Source organism: Cetorhinus maximus, unplaced genomic scaffold (genome assembly GCF_964194155.1).
Source record: "Cetorhinus maximus unplaced genomic scaffold, sCetMax3.hap1.1 HAP1_SCAFFOLD_4346, whole genome shotgun sequence".
Lineage (NCBI taxonomy): Eukaryota > Metazoa > Chordata > Chondrichthyes > Lamniformes > Cetorhinidae > Cetorhinus > Cetorhinus maximus.
The window spans coordinates 1-8,079 of NW_027600250.1; the positions used below are offsets into that span (position 1 = coordinate 1).

Genomic DNA, 8,079 nt, shown 5'->3' on the forward strand with positions numbered 1-8,079 from the left:
CTCCCTCCCTCCGCTCTCTCCCTCCCTCCGCTCTCTCCCTCCCTCCGCTCTATCTCTCCCTCCCTCCGCTCTCTCCCTCCTTCCGCTCTCTCCCTCCCTCCACTCCCTCCCTCCCCTCTCTCCCTCCCTCCACTCTCTTCCTCCCTCCCTCCACTCTCTCTCTCCCTCCCTCCACCCTCTCTTTTCCTCCCTCCGCGCTCTCCCTCCCTCCGCTCTCTCCCTCCCTCTGCTTTCTCCCTCCCTCCACTCTCTCTCTCCCTCCCTCTGCTCTCTCCCTCCCTCCGCTCTCTCTCTCCCTCCCTCCGCTCTCTCTCCCTCCCTCCGCTCTCTCTCTCCCTCCCTCCGCTCTCTCTCCCTCCCTCCGCACTCTCTCTCCCTCCCTCCACTCTCTCCCTCCCTCCGCTCTCTCCCTCCCTCCGCTCCCTCCCCCTCCCCCCTCTCTCCGTGGGTCCTACTGTTTGGCCGCTGGGTGCGGACAGAGGGGAGGGACAGCGGTTGGGGGGGGGTGTGGGAGGTAGTGAGTCACCTCGGGACGCTGTTGGGGGTTTGGGGCCAACTCCGGCCCTCGCTGACCATCGGATCGGGAACCCTCCACTCGCGCCCCTCTCTCCCTCTCCCTCTCCCCCTCCCACAAGGACAGGCGGCAGCAGGGGGTCACGCACTTTGACCTCAGCGCTGACCAGGCGGGAGCCTGGGGTGCGTGGGTGTGAAATATCCTCCGAGACCCTCAGACCACAGGTCACACGGCTGGTCCGAGATTTCCGCTTATTTATTTATCGAGGATCTTTCACCGTTGGGTTCGTGGATCATGTCTTCGTCTCTGCACAAACACCCATCAGAGCGCGTCTACGGAGAGGAATCGATGAAGAGGGTGGACAGAGGGAACGTTGTCGGCCATGGACCCCAATGTTCATCGGCGTTCTGAACGTTGCACTCTGCCTGTTGATGTCCCTCAGCAACCTCTCTCCCAGGGAGATATCTGTACATTGACTGGTGTCTCTCAGTCCCCTCTCTCTCTCAGGGAGATATCTGTACATTGACTGGTGTCTCTCAGTCCCCTCTCTCTCTCAGGGAGATATCTGTACACTGACTGGTGTCTCTCAGTCCCTCTGTCCCAGGGAGATATCTGTACACTGACTGGTGTCTCTCAGTCCCTCTCTCTCTCTCTCAGGGAGATATCTGTACACTGACTGGTGTCTCTCAGTCCCTCTGTCCCAGGGAGATATCTGTACACTGACTGGTGTCTCTCAGTCCCTCTCTCTCTCTCTCAGGGAGATATCTGTACACTGACTGGTGTCTCTCAGTCCCTCTCTCTCTCTCTCAGGGAGATATCTGTACACTGACTGGTGTCTCTCAGTCCCCTCTCTCTCTCAGGGAGATATCTGTACACTGACTGGTGTCTCTCAGTCCCCTCTCTCTCTCAGGGAGATATCTGTACACTGACTGGTGTCTCTCAGTCCCCTCTCTCTCTCTCAGGGAGATATCTGTACACTGACTGGTGTCTCTCAGTCCCTCTCTCTCAGGGAGATATCTGTACACTGACTGGTGTCTCTCAGTCCCTTCTCTCTCTCAGGGAGATATCTGTACACTGACTGGTGTCTCTCAGTCCCCTCTCTCTCTCAGGGAGATATCTGTACACTGACTGGTGTCTCTCAGTCCCCTCTCTCTCTCTCAGGGAGATATCTGTACACTGACTGGTGTCTCTCAGTCCCCTCTCTCTCAGGGAGATATCTGTACACTGACTGGTGTCTCTTGGTCCCTCTCTCTCAGGGAGATATCTGTACACTGACTGGTGTCTCTCAGTCCCCTCTCTCTCTCTCAGGGAGATATCTGTACACTGACTGGTGTCTCTCAGTCCCCTCTCTCTCTCAGGGAGATATCTGTACACTGACTGGTGTCTCTCAGTCCCCTCTCTCTCAGGGAGATATCTGTACACTGACTGGTGTCTCTCGGTCCCTCTCTCTCAGGGAGATATCTGTACACTGACTGGTGTCTCTCAGTCCCTTCTCTCTCTCAGGGAGATATCTGTACACTGACTGGTGTCTCTCAGTCCCCTCTCTCTCTCTCAGGGAGATATCTGTACACTGACTGGTGTCTCTCAGTCCCCTCTCTCTCAGGGAGGTATCTGTACACTGACTGGTGTCTCTCAGTCCCTTCTCTCTCTCAGGGAGATATCTGTACACTGACTGGTGTCTCTCAGGCCCCTCTCTCTCTCAGGGAGATATCTGTACACTGACTGGTGTCTCTCAGTCCCCTCTCTCTCTCTCTCAGGGAGATATCTGTACACTGACTGGTGTCTCTCAGTCCCTCTCTCTCAGGGAGGTATCTGTACACTGACTGGTGTCTCTCAGTCCCTTCTCTCTCTCAGGGAGATATCTGTACACTGACTGGTGTCTCTCAGTCCCCTCTCTCTCTCTCAGGGAGATATCTGTACACTGACTGGTGCCTCTCAGTCCCCTCTATCTCTCTCTCCTTTATTAGTGACTTTTAATGTCACGTGATTCAATACAGACCATCCCAGCTCTCCATTTTGAACACTAACCATTTAAGGCATTTAATCCTGTATTTTATTCTGAATCTCGCTCAGTTGCAATCCTCACATCCCGCATCCACCCCCCACCCTCTTCTCCCAAGGGGCCTGATTCATTTTAACCATTGGTAGTTGATATGTCAACATTTTTCCCAATTTACTTTTTGCTATGTAAACAGTCACGCTGGAGTTCAGGCCTCACACTCTGCCCCTCAAGTCCCCCTCTCTCCCTGCCTCAATCTCTTCCCCCCCCAACCCCTCCCCTCTCCTTCATCTGCGATGTTTTCCAAACTGAAACACTCATGTGACTCAAAACAAACCTGACACTTCAATGCGAATTTGCTATGTAAACAGTCACGCCGCAGTTCCGCCCTCCTTCCAGCGAGGGCGCTGCAGCAGTGCCATCCAGGACAAGCAGCAGACAATTGCACAGCCTGACATGATGGCATAGCCCATTCTAACAACAGGCTTGGCAATTTCCAACGCAAATATGTGTGTATGTATATATATATAATAATGGCAGAACTGCGAATGACTGAATTATTGACGATGGGATTGTTCCAGGTGTCTCCTGGTGCCCCCCTCACCCGGGATCGAGGTCCTCGATGCCCGTGCGCAGTGCTAGGAGGGGTTGATAATGCACTGGAGTTTCATCATTTAAAAAAATCGTTTCATTTGCGCCCAGCAAACTATCCCAAAACCCTTTGCGGCGGACGGCAGTGGGTAATGACCTTTTGGTGATGTCACGGTCGGGGCAACCAATGGTGTGCACCGGGGAAGCCCTTCAAACAGCCGGCCTGCCTCCCTCCCCGTCCCCCAGTGTAAGATTCCCTATGTAAACGCAACGGCGTCACGCTGCAGTTCCACTCTCCCGCCTGCAGGGAGGGTGCCAGGTCCTGCACGGCGTGACGTGTTTACATAGGATATCCCAGTTATAAATGCGGATGTGGGTTGCGGGGGGAGGTGGGAACATCAGAGATGAGTTCAAATGATGGATGTTTTTCTGATTCACCTGGTACCTGGTCCTTGGCCAGTGGGACACACGTTGCCTTTTTAAACTGAAATCAATGATTATTTTTGTGACTTATCGCGTACTGTGTATCTCACACTGTCCTGAACTATTTAAGTCTGAGACAGGACAGGAAGGGGCGAATTAACTCCAGAATGGGAATCAGCAAATCAGATGATGGTGGTGGGACACACAGTGACAAGGCACTCGGACACCGGGACTAACTGAGGTTCAGTACTGAGGGAGCGCCGCACTGTCGGAGGGTCAGCGCTGAGGGAGAGCTGTACTGTCGGAGGGTCAGTACTGAGGGAGTGCTGCACTGTCAGAGGGTCAGTTCTGAGGGAGTGCTGCACTGTTGGAGGGTCAGTACTGAGGGAGAGCCGCACTGTCGGAGGGTCAGTACTGAGGGAGAGCCGCACTGTCGGAGGGTCAGTGCTGAGGGAGCGCCGCACTGTCGGAGGGTCAGTACTGAGGGAGAGCCGCACTGTCGGAGGGTCGGTGCTGAGGGAGAGCCGCACTGTCGGAGGGTCAGTGCTGAGGGAGAGCCGTACTGTCGGAGGGTCAGTGCTGAGGGAGAGCCGCACTGTCGGGGGTTCAGTGCTGAGGGAGAGCCGCACTGTCGGAGGGTCAGTGCTGAGGGAGAGCCGCACTGTCGGGGGTTCAGTGCTGAGGGAGAGCTGCACTGTCGGAGGGTCAGCGTTGAGGGAGTGCCGCACTGTCAGAGGGTCAGTGCCGAGGGAGAGCCGCACTGTCGGAGGGTCAGTGCTGAGGGAGAGCCGCACTGTCGGAGGGTCAGTGCTGAGGGAGAGCCGCACTGTCAGAGGGTCAGTACAGACGGAGTGCCGCACTGTCGGAGGGTCAGTGCTGAGGGAGAGCCGTACTGTCGGAGGGTCAGTGCTGAGGGAGAGCCGCACTGTCGGGGGTTCAGTGCTGAGGGAGAGCCGTACTGTCGGAGGGTCAGCGCTGAGGGAGAGCCGCACTGTCGGTGGGTCAGTGCTGAGGGAGAGCCGCACTGTCGGAGGGTCAGTGCTGAGGGAGAGCCGCACTGTCGGAGGGTCAGTACTGAGGGAGTGCCGCACGGTCGGAGGGTCAGTGCTGAGGGAGAGCCGCACTGTCAGAGGGTCAGTGCTGAGGGAGAGCCGCACTGTCGGAGATACAGTCTTTGGGGTGTGATGTCAGACTGAGACCCTTACATCTACCCGGGGGTGGGGAGGGTGGGGGGATAGTTAAAGGTGGGCACGGTCCCCATTTTGAAGAGGGGAAGGGGGCCGGGAGACAAAGTTCTCTCCAGTATTCTCCGGCCGAGCGAGACCCCTTAAAAAAAGCAACGATTTGTCCGTCAACCACATTCTCCATTTTTGTGGGATCTTGCTGTGCCTCGCGGCTAGCGGCACGACGGCGACTCCGCGTTCGGCGTAGCTCGTGGGGCTCCGACATTCCCGGCGCTTGCTGAGGCTGGGCCACGAGTTGGGGGTGGGTGGGAGTGGCGGGGGAAGGGCACTTCCTGGACTCGAGGGTCCCTTGTCTTTTTGCACTCGAGGGCGATCGGACCGGAAAGAGAGTGAGACGGAGACCGGATCCCGGGAATTCGGAGCACCACGTGGGGAAAACGCGAGGCGATCCGGTCCGGCGGGAAGAACGGGAATGTGACGGGTTGTCCCAATGGACAGAGGGAGACTTCAGAACCATGCGGCGTAGAGGGATCTGGGCGTCCTGGTCCATGAATCAGGGAAAAGTTGGTACGCAGACACAGCGAGTGGTCAGGGAGGTATAGGGACTGTCGGCCTTTATTGGGAGGGGGGTGGATGGGGTATAAAAGTCGGGAAGTCTCGCTCTGACTGTACAGGGCGTTGGTGAGACTGGGTGTGCGGTGCTGGGTACAGTTCTGGTCTCCTTACTTGAGGAGGGATATATACCCGAAGTGGAGGCCGTTCAGAGAAGATTCACTCCACCTATTCCTGGGACTGGATTACGAATGGGGTGGGTGGGTGGCAGTCTGGGACGTAGGACTTGAAATACGACAGAGGTGTAGGTACATCCAAGGTGCTGTTAGGGAACTATAGCACGGGGTTAGATACAGAGTAAAGCTCCCTCTACACTGTCCCCAGCAAACACTCCCAGGGCAGGTACAGCACGGGGTCAGATACAAAGTAAAGCTCCCTCTACACCGTCCCCATCAAACACTCCCAGGGCAGGTACAGCACGGGGTTAGATACAGAGTAAAGCTCCCTCTACACTGTCCCCATCAAACACTCCCAGGGCAGGTACAGCACGGGGTTAGATACAGAGTAAAGCTCCCTCTACACCGTCCCCATCAAACACTCCCAGGACAGGTACAGCACGGGGTTAGATACAGAGTAAAGCTCCCTCTACACTGTCCCTATCAAACACTCCCAGGACAGGTACAGCACGGGGTTAGATACAGAGTAAAGCTCACTCTACACTGTCCCCATCAAACACTCCCAGGACAGGTACAGCACGGGGTTAGATACAGAGTAAAGCTCCCCCTACACTGTCCCCATCAAACACTCCCAGGACAGGTACAGCACGGGGTTAGATACAGAGTAAAGCTCCCTCTACACTATCCCCATCAAACACTCCCAGGACAGGTACAGCACGGGGTTAGATACAGAGTAAAGCTCCCTCTACACCGTCCCCCATCAAACACTCCCAGGACAGGTACAGCACGGGGTTAGATACAGAGTAAAGCTCCCTCTACACCGTCCCCCATCAAACACTCCCAGGACAGGTACAGCACGGGGTTAGATACAGAGTAAAGCTCCCTCTACACCGTCCCCATCAAACACTCCCAGGACAGGTACAGCACGGGGTTAGATACAGAGTAAAGCTCCCTCTACACTGTCCCCATCAAACACTCCCAGGACAGGTACAGCACGGGGCTAGATACAGAGTAAAGATCCCTCTACACTGTCCCCATCAAACACTCCCAGGACAGGTACAGCACGGGGTTAGATACAGAGTAAAGCTCCCTCTACACTGTCCCCATCAAACACTCCCAGGACAGGTACAGCACGGGGTTAGATACAGAGTAAAGCTCCCTCTACACCGTCCCCAACAGCGACTTGGGCTGTTACCCCTTGGCGCTGGGGGGGAAGGCACAGGTCAGATCGAGTTGGGGGTGGGGTTTCTCGAGTGGGGTCAGTGAGGGGAACCGGTGTCCGGCGGCGGGAGGGTCAGTAACCCGAGGGGGACACAGATTGCGGGGAGTCGGGTGAAGAACAGGAGGTGGGTGGGTGGGGAGGTGAGGGGGATGATTTTCGCACACAGCGAGTTTGTGGTGATCTGGAAGGCGCTGCCTGAAAGGGTGGTGGAAGGACATTCGATCTCTAAAGGGGGAAATAGGGTAAATACATGGAGGGGGAGAAGTATCAGGGAGATAGGGGAGGGAGACGGGGAAGTGATTTAATCGGAGAGGCAAAGCAAAGACAGGGAACATGATAGAGGCGCGGGGAGACAAGATCCTCGATCTACCATCTGAGGATTTAACAACTCTGGGAGGTGGAATGCCAAGAATTCTCCAGCATGGGAGCAGCTGCTTAGAATCAGTCCGAACAAATCTCAGGGAGATATCTGTGCACTGACTGGTGTCTCTCAGTCCCCCTCTCTCTCTCTCAGGGAGATATCTGTACACTGACTGGTGTCTCTCAGTCCCCTCCCTCTCTCTCAGGGAGATATCTGTACACTGACTGGTGTCTCTCAGTCCCCTCTCTCTCTCTCAGGGAGATATCTGTACACTGACTGGTGTCTCTCAGTCCCCTCTCTCTCTCTCAGGGAGATATCTGTACACTGACTGGTGTCTCTCAGTCCCCTCTCTCTCTCTCAGGGAGATATCTGTACACTGACTGGTGTCTCTCAGTCCCCTCTCTCTCTCTCAGGGAGATATCTGTACACTGACTGGTGTCTCTCAGTCCCCTCTCTCTCTCTCAGGGAGATATCTGTACACTGACTGGTGTCTCTCAGTCCCTCTGTCCCAGGGAGATATCTGTGCAGTCACTGGTGTCTCTCAGTCCCTTCTCTCTCTCAGGGAGATAACTTTACACTGACTGGTGTCTCTCAGTCCCCTCTCTCTCTCTCAGGGAGATATCTGTACACTGACTGGTGTCTCTCAGTCCCCTCTCTCTCTCTCAGGGAGATATCTGTACACTGACTGGTGTCTCTCAGTCCCCTCTCTCTCTCTCTCAGGGAGATATCTGTACAGTGACTGGTGTCTTTCAGTCCCCTCTCTCTCTCAGGGAGATATCTGTACACTGACTGGTGTCTCTCAGTCCCCTCTCTCTCTCTCAGGGAGATATCTGTGCACTGACTGGTGTCTCTCAGTCCCTTCTCTCTCTCTCAGGGAGATATCTGTACACTGACTGGTGTCTCTCAATCCCCTCTCAGGGAGATATCTGTACACTGACTGGTGTCTCTCAGTCCCCTCTCTCTCTCTCTCAGGGAGATATCTGTACACTGACTAGTGTGTTTCATTACGGGTGTCAGTACTCAGGGTGTGCCACACTGTCGGAGGGTCAGTACTGAG

At 55.5% G+C, this 8,079-nt stretch overlaps 1 long non-coding RNA gene across 1 annotated transcript; it reads left to right on the plus strand.

Annotated features, from left to right (window-relative positions):
- Positions 1-1,080: 1,080 nt before the first annotated feature.
- LOC144678469 (uncharacterized) lies at positions 1,081-7,818 on the plus strand. Its single transcript, XR_013576106.1, has 3 exons — positions 1,081-1,250; positions 2,201-2,350; positions 7,722-7,818. It is a non-coding gene; the product is annotated as an uncharacterized LOC144678469 (long non-coding RNA).
- Positions 7,819-8,079: the final 261 nt, after the last annotated feature.